The sequence below is a fragment of the Leopardus geoffroyi genome, chromosome B2, assembly GCF_018350155.1.
Source record: "Leopardus geoffroyi isolate Oge1 chromosome B2, O.geoffroyi_Oge1_pat1.0, whole genome shotgun sequence".
Taxonomy (NCBI): domain Eukaryota; kingdom Metazoa; phylum Chordata; class Mammalia; order Carnivora; family Felidae; genus Leopardus; species Leopardus geoffroyi.
This window is the reverse complement of record NC_059332.1, coordinates 73,248,539-73,267,715: the sequence shown is the minus strand read 5'-3', so window position 1 is coordinate 73,267,715 and position 19,177 is coordinate 73,248,539. Positions and strand designations below refer to the sequence as shown.

At 36.1% G+C, this 19,177-nt stretch overlaps 1 long non-coding RNA gene across 1 annotated transcript in view; it reads left to right on the top strand.

The window, feature by feature from the left end:
• Positions 1–13,115: 13,115 nt before the first annotated feature.
• The window catches only part of LOC123608664, a 144,928-nt gene continuing 138,866 nt past the window's right edge, over positions 13,116–19,177 (top strand). Inside the window, exon 1 of the long non-coding RNA XR_006717371.1 lies at positions 13,116–13,961. This is a non-coding gene — a long non-coding RNA (uncharacterized LOC123608664). The remainder of the gene's footprint in view (positions 13,962–19,177) is intronic.

Here is a 19,177-nt window from a genome sequence, read left to right as displayed (position 1 = left end):
TGAAGTACCAATGAGACAATGTATGTGGAAGCACCTAGCCTGATTAGATTCACGACTTTCATTTTTTAATAAATCTTAAATTGGACGGGTCATTTTATTCTGAGAACTATGATGCAAATATCTGTTTAAGGGTCAACCATAGGTCAAATAAATAGAAAATCTTAAAAATCACTTCACCTAATCTAATATTCTATCATAAAGTATTTAAACTAAAAAAAAAATCAATTTGCTCTTTAAGAAAGTGATAGCACAAGGAAGTGTTTAATATGGAAGAGCTCTTCATTGTGTAGTAATTCTTTCTCATCTCAGAACCTTAAATATATTACCAAGGAATTACAAAAAGATTACGTGGGACTTCTGGTTAGGATATAGAAAGTCACAGGAAATCATTGCTTTCATCCTAACAACCAGAAGAAGCTGGATAACCTTCAAAACCACAGAAGTCTTTTTTTTTTTTTTTTATGACCCTTCAGAGAGCTGAAGATGCAGTGAAACCTAAATAAACTAATTTCCAGAAAGATGACAAGCCCTTCACAAGAAAGAAGAGTTCCACAGCTGTTCGCATTTCAGGCCAAGGAGCAGAAGAGGAGGTACCTACCATAAAAGCAGGTAAGGAGAAACCAACTAAACTTTTAATGAACTTTTAATGGCTGTGCGTAGGCTGGCATGAGAGATTAGACTTCCAAAGAGCCTAAAAACCACAGAGCAAACCTGCAACCACCCACCAACTATTTCCCACTAGTCTTCACCTTGTGCTTGAAACTACTATGCCAAAAATCTGGGACAAGTCAGCAGAGCTGAGAGAGAGACTCTCTGAGGCACAGAGCCTCCTGTAAGTATAACACAGCACCCACTGGAGAGAAAGGGGACAATGCGCAGGAGAGCTGAGATGTGCAGGTCTCTCAGAAAACACACCGAGGCGGGAAGGAAGGAAAACCTTTGTGACATTCCATTTTTTCATAGCATGTAAAATAGCTGCCCTTGCAAGTCTGGGGAATAGGAAGAATAAAGTTGGAACCAGGGGTGACCCTGGATGTCAAAATCTTCTGCCCAGTTAATCAAAAAGTTGGCAGCTAAACTATAAAGCAGAGGTATACTGTTCTTAGTACAAAGAGATGGTGGCTCAGTTCCAAAGACAAAGAAAACTCCTGAATTTAACCAGTGCTCAGATCCTAAGCCACGCTCAGAGGAAAATCTAGATCCTTCCTTAAAACATGTGAAGCCATTGACGAAAGTTGGCTCAGCCCAACTGTGTATCATACTGGTATAGTCTTTCACTCTAGAATCCAAATGAAAGAAGGGGGATAACCTTTTTTGGAAGTTAATATTACTTCAGGCTCTTCTATTTTACACAAAATGTCTTGCATACAATAAAAAATAGTGAGATATTAAAAAAGCAAGATAAGAAGTCCATGGTCAATAAAGAAAAAAGTCAATAGAAATACACACAGAAATGGCCCAGATCAGACAGACACTTTAAAATAGCTAGGACAAAATTGTTGCAAGATATGTTGAAAAAGATATCGTAAAAGGCAATCTATTGTACTTGAATATGGTTAAGTGTTATAATAGACATAAGCATATCACAATATATATGAATAATTGAACTGATAAAGAAACAAAGGCAATATTTGATTAAAGAAGCACCATTTTAGTCATATCTCATACTGTGTTTAGAAACCAAAGAAACAGAGAACAGCACTTCAAGAAGATGGAATAGAGAGTACAGAGACAGGCAGTTATGAAGTGGTATTGTGTAAAGCAGTGAGAATTTCCAACTCAAAGGAAAAGATAATTCTAGGGGTGGGGGCTGGACAGCTTCATGGATGTGTAACCTGTATATTCACATAGAGTCCTATACACCAAAGAACGCTTGCTTGGGTTAATGCTTTGTGGTGACCAAATCAAAATTCTTAAATATTTTACTTTATTTTATTTTATTTTATTTTATTTTATTTTATTTTATTATTATTTTAGAGAGAGAGAGAATGAGCATGGTAGAGAGACAGAGAGGAAAAGATAGAATCTTAGAACGCTCCACACTCAGTGTGGAGCCAGATGTGGCTCTATCCCATTATCCTGGTATCATGACCTAACCCAAAATCAAGAGTCAGTATGCTCAACTGATTGAGCCACCCATGTGCCCCAAACATTTTTTTAAATAATCTCTCCACCCAACATAGAGCTTGAACTCGAAACCCTGAGCTTAAGAGTCTCATACTCCACCAACTGAGCCAGCCAGGCTCAGTCTTAATTAAGAATTAAGAAATTCTTAGTCTTTGAAAAGAGAACATCACATTTTATTTTGCATTGAGACCTGCAAGTTATGTAGCCAGTCCTGAGAGGAGGGGGCCATCAGGAGAAGATAGTAAAGGGCTTTGAATATAGCATTAGACAAAGTAAAGTGATCACACATCACAGGCTCCCCAGAACAGGCCCAGTTTATACTTGTCTCATCTTAATTTTTCCTGTCACTTTATAGTGTTCTGATTTGAGCATACATTGTATGGCCATGCTGTGCTGCATGAAGGAACCTGGGAATATTTTTAAGCAGTGATGTGTTTTGAGTATATATGTTTTTCAAGTATACTTTATAGATTTCAGTGTGAAGAGCAAATTAAGTATGGGGGAAAAACCTCATTAGAGCAGTTAGGGAGCTTCTGTAAGCCACAAATAATGGTGACCAAACCAAAGCAAGGGCTGAGGGGAAAGAAAGAAGTAGAAGATATGAGATTTGGTAAGTTTTTGGAAGTGAGCAGTAATGAAAAGAGAAGAATCAAGGATGACATCCAAGTTTCCAATTTGAAAGATCAATACAAAATGATGTTCTTATGCCAGGTTTGAAGGATAAAAGTACAAGTGATGATTAAACAAATGAGTATACTGGTCTGAAATTCAGACTAAAAGTCAAGACTGGAGGTATGGATTTGGCAAATGCATGAGGCCTATTTGTCCCCGGGTTTATTTGTGGCTATGGGTCCTGATCTTGTCAAACAGGAACTTGTTTATAAAGGGAATTACCCCCATTTCACATGACAGTGAAAAAAGTGGGGGGAGTCTTAAAATCTATTTCAAACTCTCCCCAGTGTTGATGGCAAACATAAGACATCATTTTCAAATGTAATCATTCGGTATCTCTACTATCTTGCTTTTTTCCTTCTTTCCATCTTCCTCTTTATTTTATTACAGAGGCATGTTATGTTGTCAATAAATATCTTGGCATGTTTTGGACTTTTTTTCCCGCCTTTTTTTCCCTGAGGTATGCTCCTTGCTGTTATTTTCTTATTTCTATTTTGATCTATAACCTACTGCTTTCATTTTAGGACAGTTCTTTGCCTTTAATTGTTTTCTTAGAATATTTTCTTATTTTTTCCTATTTAATTTATCAAAAAAGTTTCCTTTTACTCATTTTAAAGACAAAGAAAATGCTTTAAATGCTCCTTTAAATTTAAACTTCCAAGTTTAATTTTATTTTTTAATTCAAATTTTGTATTGAGATAATTGGATCTTCACATATAGTTATAAAAATGAATACAGAGATTCATCCAAGCTCAGATAGTTTCACTGGAGAATTTTACCAAACATTTAGAGAAAAATTAATAGAGGAGAGTTATGTCCATGGGATTAAGAGGATCTACAAAACAGCTAATGATGTTTAAATCAATCAGCCAATCAATCAGTAAAAGAATGAATGCTTTCCTCCAAAGATCATTGGAGGTTGTTTTCACCACTTTCAATCAACATTGCACTGGAAATTCTACCCACTGCAAGTAAAAGAAATAAAGTCCATACAGATTGTCTATGTGGAAAATCCCAAGGAATTTACAAGAAAAAAACCAAAACAAAACAAAACAAGAACTAATATATGAAGTCAGCAAGGTTCAATATTAGTTCTGGGAGGTTTTTTTTTTTTTTTCTTTTGAGTTTTAAAATTATAAATCCAATTTCTTAATTGATTATAATGCTATTTAAATTGCATATTTAGATTTAGATTTTATCTCGGTTGAGTTTTAGTAGTTTGTAATCTACAAGGAATTGGTCAATTCCTTCTAAATTGTTGAATTTTTTAGTGTAAAGTTGTTCAGAGTATTTACTTATTATCTTTTTAATAGATGCTGAATCTATAATGGTATACCGTATTTAATTTCTTACGTTAATAATTTGTGTCTTCCTTCTTTACTTTTACATGTCTTGCTAGCAGTTTTTCAATTTTATTGATTTTTTTCAAAGAATGCGTTTTTTTAGTTGCACTTCTCTATTCTTCCCTGTTTCAACTTCATTGATGTATTCTCTTTTCCTTATTACCAGAGGAAGGAAATTATCAGTGGAAGGAAATCCTCTGATTGTTTTGAGTTTATTTTGCTTTTCTTTTTCTAATTTCTTGATACAGCATTTCAGATTATTTATTTGAAATCTCTCCTCATTTCTAATGTAAACATTTATTGCTATAAATTTCCCTTTCAGCACAGATTTAGTGGTAAACCACATATGTCGATATGCTGTGTTTTCAGTTTCATTCTGCGTATTTTTAAGCTTCCTCTGACCCATGGATTTTTAGGGGTGTTCCATGTGTTTAGAGATTTTCCTGTTGCCTGTTATTGATTTCTAGTTTCATTCTATTATGGCCAGAGAACATACTCTGTATTATTTCAATTTTTTAAATGTGTTGAGCTTTTGGAAATGGTCTGTCTTGATGAATGATCCATGGGCACTGAGTGTTTTCTGCTATTGCTAGGTGGGATATTCTCTACATATCCATTAGATCCCATTAGATAAGTATTTTGTACAGAACTTCTATATGCTTGTTTTCTATTAGTTCTATCATTTGCTGAGAGGGGACATTGAAATCCCCAACTATAATTGTGGATTCATCTATTTCTCCTTCCAGCTCTATCAGTTTTCCCTCATGTATTTTGAAAGTCCATTGTTTGGTGCATACACATTTAGTGCCATTATATCTTTCTGGTGGGTTAATCTGTTTATTGTTATGTCCCTCACTGTCTCTTAAAATTTTCCTTGCTATGAGATCTACTTTATCAGATAGTAATATAACCATACATGCTTTTACTTGCTTAATATTTCCATCAATGTTTTTTCATCTTTTTAATTTCAATATAGTTATGTCATTGGATTTGTACAGCATACAATACAGACAGGTCATAGTATGTACCCATTCTATTGACCTCAGTCCTTTGATTGGTGTATTTGAAATATTTACCTTTAATGTAATTATTCTTATGTTAGGGCTTAAATCTTCTGTTATTTATTTTGCATTTGTTTCTTTAGGTTTTCATTTTTCTGTTTCTCTTTTCTTATGTTCTGATAGATTACTTCAAACTAAAGAATACATCTTGATTTATATATAGTGTTTTTGAGTGTGTCTTTTTGTACAGTTTCTGCAGTGATTGTTCTGGAAATGACAATGTATGCATGTGACTTATGCATGTATCAACATATGCATATGCATATGCATGTATCAATATTTTACCACTTCAAGTAAAGTGTGAGCACCTTAACAATTTTGCTTGCTCATCTCACAGTATCTCTTGACAGAATGGGGAAGTCTCAGGAATAGCACGGAAGACAAGTGCTGCTCCTTTCTGCTTATTACTAATAGGACTTCCAATCCATCTCCTTGCTGGTCACGTCAGCCTCACCTGATGTTGTCAGACAGATTTGTGCTTGACCTGGTAGAAAAAGGAGTCTAGCTGGGCTGTCTTCTTTTGGCAGGTTGAGCATTGGGAAATGCAAGGTCTGGGCAGCAGAAGGGTAGAGAAGGGTGTTACCATCCTGTTCTTCTGGTCTTGGGATCCCAAGCCAGCTTACCTTCTGTAAGAGATTCAAACAATCCAGGGACTGATCAAGAAAAAAGATATGACAGGATGGGCCGTAACACACAACAAACTTTATTGGTGCTTGGATAGCATTGCAATGAGAAGGGAATTCCCTCACAGCTTATGGTGAAGATGCCACTAACTAGAAGGGGAGGAAGGCAAGGGAACTCCCAGGGAAGTAGGGGTATTAAAGAGGGTGCTTATATGTCTGGGTGATGTCACTCAGAAGCACTGTGGAAGTCTCTGGGCCAAACAGCACCAAGGAGCAGCAGCAACTTAGAGCCTTACAACCATAAGGCCCTATCTTATCAGTAGGTAACTGCTTTGGGTGAGGTTTTGTAGGGCATGCAAAGTAGGCAAGCTCTAAATGGCTAAAAATTGTTTACTTGACCTATTTTTAAAATAATTGGATGTATAAAAACTTGAGTTTGGCACTGGCCAACTTTTGAGCTAACAAGTCTTAGCCCGCAGTGAAGAAACAGACAACCTAACATTTGCCTCATTTATAGAACACCTCTTTCCCACCTTGCAGAGTATTCCTTTGGTTGCCTCTATCTCTCTCAGTTTTATTTAGGTATCATTCACATATCATGCAGTCAATCCACTTAAAATATATAATTCAGTATCTTTTAGTATATTCACAGAGTTGTTGCATCGATTACAACAATTTTAGAACATATTCATTACTCCAAACAGAAACTCCAAGCTCATTAGCCATTCCCCACCAATCCCTTCCATTGACCTGCCAGCTTCCATCAACCACTAGTCTACTTCTGTACTTCCTATGCCTATGCTGGAAACTTCAGATAAACAGAATAATACAATATGTGATCCTTGGTGACTGACGCCTTTCACTTAGCATGTTTTCAAGATTCATTCATACTGTAGCAGTACTAATTTTTTTTATTTTCAGATAATATCCCATTGTATTCATAGATCATATTTTATTTATCCATTCATCATTTGATGGACACTGAAGTTTCTACTTTTCACTATTATGAATAATGCTGCTATGATATTTGTATACAAGCTTTTGTGTGAACATACATTTTTTCATTTCTTTGGATATATGCCTGGAAGTAGATTGCTGGTTTATATGGTAACTTACATTTAGTCATTTGTGGAAATGCCATATTAATTTTCTAAAAAGCTGCACCAATTTACATACCCACTACTACTGTAGTGAGAGTTACAATCTCTCTACATCCTTTGTTGTTTTTTTTTTTCTTTTTGATTACAGCCATCTTACTGCATGTGAAGTGGTATCTCATTGTGGTTTTGATTTGCATTTCCCTAATGATTGGTGATGTTAGGCATCTTTTCATGTGCTTATTGACCATTTGCATATTTTTCTTGGAGAAATGTCTATTCAGATCCTTTGCCCATTTAAAACATTTTTCTTAATGTTTATTTTTTGAGAGAAAAAGAGAGAGAGCAGGGGAGGAGAAGATAGAGAGGAAGACACAGAATCCAAAGCAGTCTCCAGGACCTGAGCTGAAGTCGGATACTTAACCAACTGAGCCACCCAGGTGCCCCAATCCTTTGCCTATTTTTTAATTATATTTTTATTATTGAGGATTCTTTGCATATTCTGGATATAAGTCCCTTATGAAGATTTTCTACATATAAAACCATGTCATCTGCAAACAGAGGTATAGCTTACTTCTTTCTTTCCAACCTGGATGGCTTTTCTTTCTTTTCTTGATTACTGGCTAGAACCTCCAATACAATTCTAATTTCCTTACCCAAGTCCATTTATCATCAGAAATACACCCCATGGTGTTTCACATGGTGTCTTATTTCCTGTGCATCTTGTTTAAATGCTTAGTTAATTTTATACCTTGAGATATGCTAACTTTCATGGATAATAGAAAATGCAATTTACTAAATGAAAGCTATGTAATATCGCTGTTTTAGTTCTGAATGAATGTTTCACAAACATTCTTAAATTGTTCAGTTTGTGCATTTTCTATTAAATTTGCCTCGGCAAAAGTCTCCATGTGCATGAATATTAATTTTTACCCAATTGAAGAGATTAGAACAGGCTAATAACATCACCTTTTAAAATCATTTGAGTTTCCCTAAAAATGTCCTCTGTAAAATAAAAATGCAGTGCACTTGAATTTCCACAATCATATTTTGAAAAGGTCATATGCTATTATTGGTTATAAAATTGATGAAACCACTGAATTCTTTATTGTATTACAAAGAAAGAGAGAAAATAATTTTGCCATGGTCCATATATGTCTCTGTGATGCATAGCTCCATACATGAACATACATATTTAATGTTTATTGTGTACCTGCTATAACACTGTATGCAGTGAAGTGAAACATTCAAAAAGGTTAAAATACTCTGATTTTAAAGAATGAAGAATCCCTCCATGTTAAAGGAGATCAAAACATGAAAATTAAATATACCATGTGATCTTGGACTGGATCCAGAATCAGGAAAAAAGTATTTGCTTTTTTATCACTTATAGTGATAATACTTATCACTATTGGGACAATGTTAAATTTCATGATTTTGGGAATTTTATTATGGTTATAAAAGTGAATGCAGTCAGGGGTAAAGGGGCAGAAAATTTGCAGTTTTCTTTTAAGTGGTTCAAATAACAATAATGCTGATAATACTTCTATCTCTCTGTATGTAATTATCTCTGTCTATATATAATAATTATCTCTGTCTCTATATTTGTATATAGAAACACAGATATAGATATAATGTGTAGGTAGGAGAAACAGAAAAAAAAAAAAATGAATGACACAGCAAATGTGACAAAATGCTAATAATCCATGAGGGTAGAGGACACACTGGAGTTCCTTGTCCTAATTCAACCTCCATAAATTTGAAATTATTTCAAAATCAAAAAGTTAATACATAAACTGTTTTTTTGCTGTCTTCAGGGAGTTTACAGTCCAGTTGGGGTTACAAGACCTACTATAAACATGAAGATTGTTCAAATTCAATTGGTTACAAGACAATACAAGAGATAATTTCACCAAATCAGTGACTGACATGAAGTCTCTACTACATGCCAGTCACTGTGCATGGCCTCAGACTGTGAGAATGAAAACACATAAACCTCTTCCTCTATTATCTTATAGCTCGGTAGGAGAAAGAGAGACTCCCAAACAAATATTTCTACCTGGGAGAAGAAATGTACTACTAGAAGTATCTGTATGCTCCAAAGGAAGAACCAGTTCTATCCAGGGGTGCTGTGGAAGCTTGAGGAAGAGGTGAATTATGTGCTGGCTCCGAAGGGAGAGGCAGTATCAGAATGGGCCTGCAGCGCTGGCCGCACAAGGAGGCAGTTGCCCTGTGCCCCAGCTGTTGAGCTCAAAATTCACCACTCATTGTGTTTCCAGAGGCCAAGCACCCACAGTGCTTATACAGAAGGGAAACTCTGTACAGAAGGGAAACTGAGGGTGACTTTGGCCAAGGAACCCCAGAAGACCTTACCGAGACTTTCATAGGCTGCCAGGCATCCAGGATGCTTCCACCCAAATTTCATTCCTTTCCTCAGACTTGTACTGGAGTCTGATGAGGCTCCCAGCTTTACCCGACCCCCTTCCTTATTTCCTTTTTCTCAGACATTTTCTTTAATGCAAATTTAAAGTTTTAATTTATTTATTTATTCTTGAGAGAGAGAGAGAGAGAGAGAGAGAACATGTGAGCTGGGGAAGGGCAGACAGTAAGGGAGAGAGAGAGAATCCCAAGCAGGCTTTGCACTGTTGGCACAGAGCTTGACGTGGGACTCAAACCCACAAACTGTGAGATCATGACTTAAGCCAAAATCAAGAGTCGATGCTTAACCGGCTGAGCCACCCAGGTGCCCCCCTTCAATGAAAATTTAATAGCATCCTGGTCTCTGATTCTGGGAAAATTAACTTTGGTGGATAGGAGTCTTATGAAGTCAGCAACTAGGATAAAAGATGTTTCAATAGGTGGCAGAACATCATGCTGATGTTCTTCTGGCTGCTGTATGCACACCAGGGGGGAAAAAAGGAATCTTGCTATTCCTAAGTGCTGATATGAAGAGGACACATTTTCCACCTCTTGTGAACTTCAGATTATCCCCCTTTCCTCCTCATTTGGGAGCCCTCATCTTTTGGCAAACCATTTCTCTCACCACTCTGAATCTAAGCTTTTGACTAAAAAAGGAAGGGAGATTTCTAGAAAATAAATGTTGGTTTTTCCTAGAGGATATGCAAAGATGACAATTACACTGTCATTCTCTGGAGTCTCCTATAGTAGCAACTACACAGCAAAATATACCAATAACTTCCACTGCCACAGAGGTTTGGGGGGAAGTTTGTGTACTTCTGACTTTAGACCTTCACTTGTCATTGACCAAGGCATAGAATCAGCCTTCTCTATCAATTCCTTTGGCTGAACAGTCAGGGCTTCTTTTATGTCCACTTCTTGGATGGGTTATGAAATTTCACAGCTAGTCTGTGATATGTCTTAGACAAACCTAAGGTAATTTTGAATCAATTTCTGAGACTATTTATTTCTCATCCTGGATTTGAACTTACATATATTTTTCCTATTGGTTATGTTTTTGTTACATTTACTGGAAATTTTTCTGAATTTTTTTCCTTTTATTTTATCATGTTTCTTGGTATCTAGAAGGTTTTTGATAAATTATTCTTCATTATTCTTTTCATTTATTTTATTTAAAAATAAATGCCTAAGGGTGCCTGGGTGACTCAGCTGAGCGTCAGACTTCGGCTCAGGTCATGATCTCATGATTTGCAGGTTCGAGCCCCGCGTTGGGTCTATGCTGACAGCTCAGAGCCTGGAGCTGTTTCAGATTCTGTCTCCCTCCCTCTATGCCCCTCCCTGACCCATGCTCTGTCTCTCTCTCTCTCTCTCTCTCAAAAAAATAAATATTAAAAAAAATTTTTTAGATGTGTGAGCCTAAATCACAGTCTGATAATCTTAATAGCTTTGTATTATACATTTCAGTCCACACAAATTTTAAAATATAAATTATAAAGTAAGCCTCTGTTTTCCTCCCATATAATAATCACTTTCCCAGTACCCTTTAATAAATAATTTTTCCCCACCAATCTATGATCTCACCCTTATTATACATGAAAGTAGTATCTATGATAGGTGATTTTCTGATCTATTTATGCTGATAATCTTACCTAGCCATCAGTTCGCCTGCCAAAATTGTATTGTTTTGATTATCATGGATTATATTGTACTTTGATATCTGGTAAGAACAGGGCACATTAGTTATTTTTATTTTTCAAAAATTTCTTCATTGTTCAAAACCTGCCCTCCTTTCCTGAATTTGAATTGAAATTTCTTGAAGCCCATAAATTACTTTGGAAAGAATTGACATCTTTACATTGACTAAGTTTTCCTGTCAAAAAATATAAAAATATCTTTATGAGCTTATCAGCAAAAGGTGATACTTTTTTTTATACATTTCAGTTTGGGTCAAGAGTAATGTTAAGTATTTTATGGGGTACCTGGATGGCACAGTCAGTTAAGTGTCCAACTCTTGAGTTTGAGCCTCACATTGGGCTCTGCACTGACAGTGCAGAGCCTACTTGGGATTCTCTTTCTCCCTCTCTCTGCTTGTGCATGTGCTCTCTCTCTCTCTCTCAAAATAAATAAATAAACATTTTAAAAAAGAGTAATGTCAAGTGATTTATATTTTTGTTGTTTCTGCATAAATGATAATCCCCTATTACATATTTACCTAGATATTGCTGATATAGAAGAGATTTTTTTCTAATCTTCTCATTTGACTGAACTCTTGTATTTGATTGAATATTTTGATTTGTTTCTCTCAGGTTTTCTTATCATACTTTTACACTATTGTGTACTAATAATTTTGTTCACAAAGGGTCTATTTAGATAGTATCTTGCTTGTGTAATGTTTCTTCCCTTTTTTCCTTTTGTACATCTCTGGAGTTGTGTGTGCACTGTGTGTTCATGTTATGAAATTATTTTGAGCTTTTGAATCACATGCCTAAAAATTGGTTTCTGTAGATTGAGAATGAATGACTTCCATGAGAGAAAATAAGACTACGCTTTCTTGTAAATATCTTCAGAAGCAATGATGCATATTTCAAAGTCATACAAAACAAATGATCTATTTTTTTCCATGTATATTGTGAGAACCCTCCATGAATCGTGACTTACTCTTAATGATATATCAGAAATCTTTAGTGGGCTCTCTTATCAAACTTGCTACTAAGGAGACTACATGGAATCTTCTTGGATAGGGCTGGATGATTGTTGATTGGGGGCTCTTCTGTGCAGGTCACACTCCTTTAATGTCCAAAAGAGGCCATATGAAACTTCAGGGCACTTTGCTCTTGTGACAGCCATTGTCCTTTGTTGCTAAACAAAAAATCAGATTGTCTTCTTTAATCATGTTTTTTATAGACCTTTACTTCATTTGTTGGACAACTAATGAGAAGTAGGGAGTGACCATAGTTTTAGAGGTTGAAAAAAAGAAAACAACTTCACTTAATTTACAAAGAACTGAAATGTCACTGGAGTTTCTAAGATTCCTAATTTCTACAGAATTCTATTGTACCCAACTCCAGGGTTTTCATCCTCCTGGGAATCATAGAAAGTCTTCTCAATCTTTTATAGTTATATTATACTGTATTTATTTTTTCTTCTTTCTTATGCATCATAAACACAAGCATTACTGAAGTCTATAAAGTTGTTGGCTTTACTGGAACTGAAAGCTGTTGAGTCATCACATGAATCCTAGTTGCCAAAGTGAGAGCATTCATTCTGCACTTGAATAAATCCTACAGAGCTTCAGAGGCATATTTGAGAAAGTGTACCAATTTTTTTTTTCTTGAGGAACTTAATTTTTGTTTGTTTGTTTTACAATTATAATTTCATCTTTCTCAATTTTCTTGGGACATAGGGACTACACAGCCCAGGTTTTGTAAATGATAACATTGTACTTATCCAAAACCATCTAGAGTCAACAACGATGGTGAAAAATGTGTCCCGTATTTATTCCCACCCCCATGTAACAGCTCTCAATTATTCAATGGCTCTGAAGGGCTCACAGGCGCCCCCCAAAACTATAGCACACTTTTAATCAAAATTAAAAACTTTCAGTTCACCTCACGATACTAAATGGTTCTGAACTGTGAATCCCCTCTTACGCATCTTGCCTTGAGAAACTACTGGTACTAATATGTGAGCTATCAGTTCCCTCTTTGTGAGTGTCTTTCAGATGTAGCTAGAAAGTCATGCTTGTTAAATCTACTATGTCATTGCTGGGAAAAAGTCTATAGGCTTTGGTTAACTTAGAAGTATATTCATTCAACATTTATTGAATGCCTATGATGTTTAGATCTATGTACAAGAGAAGAGAAAAATGAATAACACAAAGACTTTACCTAATACATAGATCATTGTGTGCTTTTGTAGGCTGAGCAAAAATAATTTTGACAAAATGGCCCAGTGTGCAGAAGCTTGTTGTCCTCCATAGTCAAAACATGGTCTTTCAGGCCATGTATTAAAAAGCAAGTGAAATAGCACTGCCATGAAAGACCAAAGGACAATGGGGCTGTTCCAGAGACCTGTTTAGAAAAGTTGCTGTCTGGGCAGTTTTTGTTCAGTAGCTGCATGCATGGTTAATGACCCATGCAATCGTGGACCTTGACAAAGTAAACAATTTCTCAACAATATCTCCAAAAGACTAGACAGAATTGTTCAACTTCTGTAACTAAAAGTGGAATTTGAAGTGGTATAACATTATCTGAGTAGTATGAATTAAGACCTTCGAAAACTGTAGTTCCAATTTCTCAGTTATCTTTTGTAGAACACCCAAGGAGAAGGGCACATTCACATCTCAGGCTGTTCAACCTACAAAATAAGAGAACTAGTTGGCATGATACAATCCTATAAAGAATTCCATTCTGGAAAAGTAGTAATGAGATGAAAGAGACATAAAACAGCTGGCATGACACCGAAACTTTCCCTTGGCCACTGCTGCTCCCCACTCCAAACCTGTCAAGCTCAGCACAACTCACGTGTACAAACCATTCCTCAGAAATGGCCAAGCAACCTGCTAGCATGTGCATATCATTTAGTCACAGGTTCCCTTGGAGGAAAAAACTTAAAATGATTGTAAGTATATTTCTTATTGCTTCCCTCATTCCTTTGCTCCCTTCCTTCCTTTTTCTCTGTTTTTATTCCTTCTCAGGCTTCTTTGGTATTATGTGTCAGGTATTGTCAGAGATGTTGAGGTGGTGGTTGGGGGCATCTGGTGAAATGTAGAAAAAAGGGAGAAAAGATAGTAAAAATGAATAAAAAACATTAAAACAATAAATAAGTTTTGGTCTTCTTCATGAAAGTTGAATCAGAGAGACAGATGTAAAACAAAACAAACAAAAAAACCCCAAAAGTGGACAAAGTAATAGTGCATAGAATGTGCCATGATAACTAGGCAGGTAAGCAACTGGATCACAAAGTTTTGTAAATCCTTGCCTGGATTGTGCAAAATGAGAAAATCTGATTCCACATTTGCTAGAATCCCACCCAATATAACCATCTCCAGTATACTGGTTTTATTTGTTTATTTAATAAGTATTAGTACAGCACTTACATACAAGTCTTCTGCTAAGAGCTGTGGAAATCACTGAGATTTGGAAGAAAGACCCCCAAACGTAGGGACACAGAATTTAAAGTAGGCAGAGGACAAATGGACACATAACCACCACCAAGACAAGGAAATATATAGGATGCCTATCTGGTGGGTGGTAAAATACAAGGTGCTTTGGAAGTTGTAAAGAGGAAGAAATCATTGTGTAATTTAGGAATGTAGAGCTGGGCATAGGAGTCTGCAGGGACACAAGGACGTGTACCTCGTCTTTCCCTGCCCCAACCATGTGCCCTTGTCCCTCTCAGCATTCTCTGATCAAGGTACTCACTGCCCCAGCACTCTTCTGCAAAGTGCGTCTTGCTCCTTTTAGTTTTCTTTGTGGCTGAACCCGAGTTTGCTTACTTTCACCAAAATTGTCTTGTAGACCAAGCAAATCCTCGCTGATATAAAAACGGAGGATAGTGAGTCAATATGTGAGAGCTGTGAGGTAATACATTTGCATTTTAATGGGCATTTTAGAGATAATGTCCCAAAGGAATGGTGAGAAATTTTCTGGGAACACTGCAGGCTGGTGGCAGAAATAGTTTTGGGTAAGTCGGTAGAGGTCTTTCAACTCTTACCACATTAGAAACCACTTTTTCTGCCATCATGCAGGGCTGTTCCTCTAAGTATATTTACCTTTTAAAAAACTAAGAAGACCAGCTGTAGAAGACTCTGTTATTTAACTGAAACCTAGTTGTGATACCACCCACAAAGAGCTCCACACAATTTCCCTTATGCACCCACAGTCTAGCCCTGGGGATTTGATGTCTTAGGAAAACCAAAAGTGACCTGTAATTACAAGCAAACATCACTATTTTTTATTTCGTGTTTATGCTAAATGTTTCTTCTAAACTTTAAAAAGAACGATTGTATCATTAAAGCGATTCCTTTGGGTGGTTAAAACTTGATTTTCTCCCCCCATTTTTCAGATGGAAGTGACTTGAAGAACCATGGGGCCCACTTGTCACATGCTCCTCCTAGAGCATGGGCGACCAGACTTAGGTCCAGATGTCACACACAATTGCTTTGATGCTCTACCACTCCTTCCCCATGGCCACCATCTCCTAAAAGTTCGAGATATCATATTTTGTTTAGTTTTTAAAATAGAGAAAATGGGGGCACCTGGGGGTCTCAGTCGGTTAAGTGTCCAACTTCAGCTCAGCTCATGATCTCACGGTTCGTGGGTTCAAGCCCCACGTCGGGCTCTGTGCTAACAGCTCAGAGCCTGAAGCCTGTTTCAGATTCTGTCTCTGGCTCTTTCTGCCTCTCCCCTGCTGGTGCTCTGTCTCTCTCTCTCTGAAAGAAATAAACATTAAAATAATTTTTTTTAATTAAGAAAATTAAGCATAATTTTGTTTTGAATATTTAGAAGAATTTCACAATGCCTTTTGAGAACATTGCAGTGCTTAGTGTTGCAAAATCAAGGTGGAAGATAATTGACACACAGGTCAGATGAGGGATATAATTTTTTTTCTTGCATGATTTTAAGCCCATAATAATTTTTTTCTCAATTATTTCATATATCCTTATGCAGGATATATATCTGTTTCTAGATATAAAGCTATCATTAAAAATGATATGTGAGAGGTGCCTGGGTGGCTCGGTCAGTTAAGTGTCTGGCTCTTGGTTTCAGTTCAGGACATCTCATGGTCTGTGAGATCAAACCCCTCCTCCAGCTCTGCACTGGCAGTGAGGAGCCTGCTTAAGATTCTCTTTCTCCTTCTCTCTGCCCTGCCCCACTCTCTCTTTCTGTCTCAAATAAATAAACAAACATTTTTTAAAAAATGATATGTGAATGTTAAAGACCTATTTCATGCTTTCTTGTCTAAGCATTAACAGGCTGGAGAGAAAACCAGGGAGATATATATATATATATATATATATATATATATATACATATACATATATATATATGTATATATATAAATGTTTATTTATTTATTTTGAGAGGGGGTTTTGGGGAGGAGAAGAGAGAAAGGGAGAGAGAGAATCCCAAGCAGGCTTCAAGCTCAGTGCAGAGCTTGATGCAAAGCTCCATCTCATGACTGTGAGATCATGACCTGAACCGAAATCAAGAGTCAGGTGCTTGACCAACTGCGCCACCCAGGTGCCAGTGTGATATTTGTATTTGGAAATGTCAAACCTTTATTTGGAAACCCATATGTGTCAGGTTTTAAACTTTTTTTTTTTTTTTAAACTCCCCTTACCCTCTACACAGACCGTTGAGATTGTTTAACTCTACAGATTTATGCTTGTCAGTCAGTCTGCTGATGAAAGGATTAGGTCTGTTAGGATGGTTGGCCTCAGAAAGGGAGCACCTTGTCCTGACTGATGAAATCAGACATATTGATGGCCGGCGTCCCATTATTTCCTCTAGCATTAGGAGTTGTTTCAGGCTGATTTTGCAGTTTTTTGTACACTTTACCAAAAAATGGAAGGAAAACCTGGGGTGTTATAAGAAAGTCTGAAAATTTTCCTGGCTGAGAAAATTTTAGCATCAAATCATTAGTTAAAAAAAATCTTCCTGCATGTGGTCTGGATTTCTTCTCCCCATTCTTCTCACTAGTCACTAGAATGTTGTTTAAGAAGAATAACTGGCTAGGCCATTAAAATGAGAATCAAGGTGGCATTTGTCTGACCTTTTTGGCAGGATATGCTGTCCTCACACATTAACTCTGCAGTAACAGAATTTTGCATTTTCCCCCTTTTCTTGCCATGGAACAACCCCAAAGGAAAACTGAGAAAGATTCCACTTGGATAAGTCCTGAGTTAAGTATTTCAACTGGATGGGGCTCACTTCTCCCTCCTTGCTGTTCCTCAATTTTTTAATTTTATTTTGTCACAGTATAGTGAATAATGCCATATGATAATTAATTAAGATTCATCCATTTTTGCCAACTCACTTCTTTAGTCAATACATTGGGGACTTAAAAGGCTATCAAAATATAGTCAAATAAGCTTAGAACTCCAACTATTGGATTGAAACGTTAATCACTAAGTGTTCAGTATATTCACACCGGCATCCACATGTGAACACACACACACACACATGTGAAAATAGCAAATATAGAGTGAGCTGTAGAAAAAGAATTTGTAGGAATTTTTTTAATGATAGAAAAAACGTGGCTGCAATGTTCAATACCAGATTAAGCTTTAAAATTAAGGAAGTTGAAATTGGAAATCATATAAAATTAATACTTTCACATTGCTTTCAAATTTATATAGTATCCATAGTTTTTCATATTTAAAAGATTTAAATTATAAACACAGAAATACATCATCTGTGATGATCTAGGATCATAAACAAGTAAGATACAAGTTTTGATCTGTATTTAAACATTACATCTTCATAAGAATATTTTTTTACAAATGGAGCAAGAGGAAACATCTATAAAAAGAAAATATTTTGGTATTCAGACTTTACAGCAGGCATTTGTTTAACTAAAAAGGGAAGAGAAAAGGGAAAAATAAAGGGATGGAAGAAGGACTCAAGAAAGAAGGGGAAAGAGAAAGAACTAAGAAGTGGAAGAAGAGGAAAAAGAGGAGGAAGCAGAGAAGGAAGAAAAGAAGGGGTTGGGGAAGAGAAGGGGAGGAGGAGGAGCTAATGAAGGATTTTTCCAATCCTGTGCCGTGATGACCTTTCATAATTTGTCATTCATAGTATGTCATCCTGAGTTAAACTTGGCATCACAGTTTAGAGATATACAATTAAATACAAAACAAAACACAACAAAAATATTTTAGTGATTTGGTAAGTATTAAAATTCCTGGGCTATATTTTCTTAATTATGGAAATAATTCTGTATGCCTTGGACATCCCCAAATAATTCAGCAATTTATGGATTTAATAAATAAGATAAAATCTGAATACTCTAAATGCTTCTCAGCCACAGGAAACATACTGTACCTTGGGTTTGAATATATGTGGAAATGTAGCCATGTAGCATTATTTATGGTGGTTATATTTTTTAGGTTGTTAGGACTTTATTAAAATCAGATCTGGAATTTTTAAGCTATATAATGCTTGCTATCTGTTGGTTTCAGGAAAAAAATAATCACTACTTTTTCCCATCTCATTTAAAATATAGGAGAGTCAAACTGCAGAAACTAAGCTAAATCAGAAATGCATTGTATAGCAGTCACCTTTTGCATTCGAGAAAAACTCTATTTTTTGCAGCCCTGAACAATTGTTAAAAAAGTCATGTGTTGCCTGTCAGGTCTCAGATGTAGATTCAGCTGAACACTTGCATTTAAAATAATGAGCTTAGATGGCATTCGTTTCCATACTAATGGGCCTTTAGTCCCATTAGCAAAGATCAGGTGGACAGTTTCAATTCAGCAAAAATCTTTCATTTATAAAATTAAACAAGAATTTCAAAAATATGAGGTGCCAGTGACCATCAAAAGTACACTTTGAAAGCAGTGGTGTTGGGCTACAGCCTGATTCTTCTGTTTGAAGCTATAATTATCCTAGTCATTGAGAGATGAAGATTCTTGTACTATCTGTTTTGAAAGATGCATTGTAAGGACTGCTTAGTCCTGGTCAAATACAAAATTTAGATGAGCATAAAATAGACTTCTTTCTTAATTATGTAGATTTTCTGGTTAGTGACAAACCCTCAGAGGTGCAAAGATGCACTAAAATCTTTTTTATGTTTTTTTTTAAACCAATTATCTTTTCTTTATACCAATTCATTAA